This window comes from Rhincodon typus, chromosome 50 (assembly GCF_021869965.1).
Source record: "Rhincodon typus isolate 14 chromosome 50, sRhiTyp1.1, whole genome shotgun sequence".
Taxonomy (NCBI): domain Eukaryota; kingdom Metazoa; phylum Chordata; class Chondrichthyes; order Orectolobiformes; family Rhincodontidae; genus Rhincodon; species Rhincodon typus.
This window is the reverse complement of record NC_063381.1, coordinates 2905345-2906445: the sequence shown is the minus strand read 5'-3', so window position 1 is coordinate 2906445 and position 1101 is coordinate 2905345.

Genomic DNA, 1101 nt, shown 5'->3' with positions numbered 1-1101 from the left:
TGCACAGACCCGATGGACTGACCATGTCCCACACCCTTGACTGGTATGACTGGACAGCCCAAGGCAAGATGTGCCTAGGGCCCTAACTGGTGCCTCAAATCTCCCTCATTAGCCCTACCTTCTGGTCTTGCTGCTACAGAGCCAATGGATTGACTGTGGCCCATTTCCTAGATTGTAGAGGTATAGGCCACATAAAAACACCTCCAACAGCCCCCAACCAGCTGCCTGAGCATGATGAATGCCCTCGACTGGCATGGGAAGCTGCCCTTGACTTGGGACCCTCTGACTTACAGGGTGCCTCTGTAGACTTTATTGATGACTATTCCCCTTTGGATTGGATACATGGCTGCCTGCTTGCTGCACATGTAGTGTGTTTGCTGCGTAAGGTGCTGGCACATGGAGCAGGTTTGACATTGATGTCGCACATTGCCATACAGCAACATGTATACATTGAAGCTGAGGACTGCTTAACAACACTGCAAGCTGCCGAGTTGTCTGTCTGCGCTAAATGACATGGCAAAGCCAGGGAAGGGAGGGGTGCTGTGAGCAAGCAGATAGGCGCTAAATGAGACAGCAAGAACTGCAGATGCTGGAGTCAGAGTATAACATCGTGTAGAGCTGGAGGAACACAGCGGGTCAGGCAGCATCAGAGGAGCAGGAAGGTTGACAGTTTGGGTTGGGACCCTTCTTCAGGACTGGGGAGGGGTAAGGTAACTGGGAAATAAATAGAGGGAGGAGGTTTGGGGCTGGGGGAAGGTAGGTGGGATGGTGATAGGTGGATGCAGGTAGGGGGTAGTTGAGATTGGTCAGTGGGAAGAATGGGGTGGATAGGTCGGGGAGAAGACGGACAGGTTGTGTCAGGTCAAGGAGGCAAGAGAGAGGAGGGGTGGGGCTGGGGAAAGGTAGGTGGGATGGTGTTAGGTGAGTGCAGGTAGGCAGTGGTGGGGATTGGTCACTGAGGTGGGAGGGGTGGATAGGCGGGAGAGATGAGATAGTAGGAACTGCAGATGCTGGAGAATCCGAGACAACAAGGTGCAGGGCTGGACGAACACAGCAGGCCAAGCAGCATCACAGGAGCAGAGAGGCTGACGTTTCGGGCTG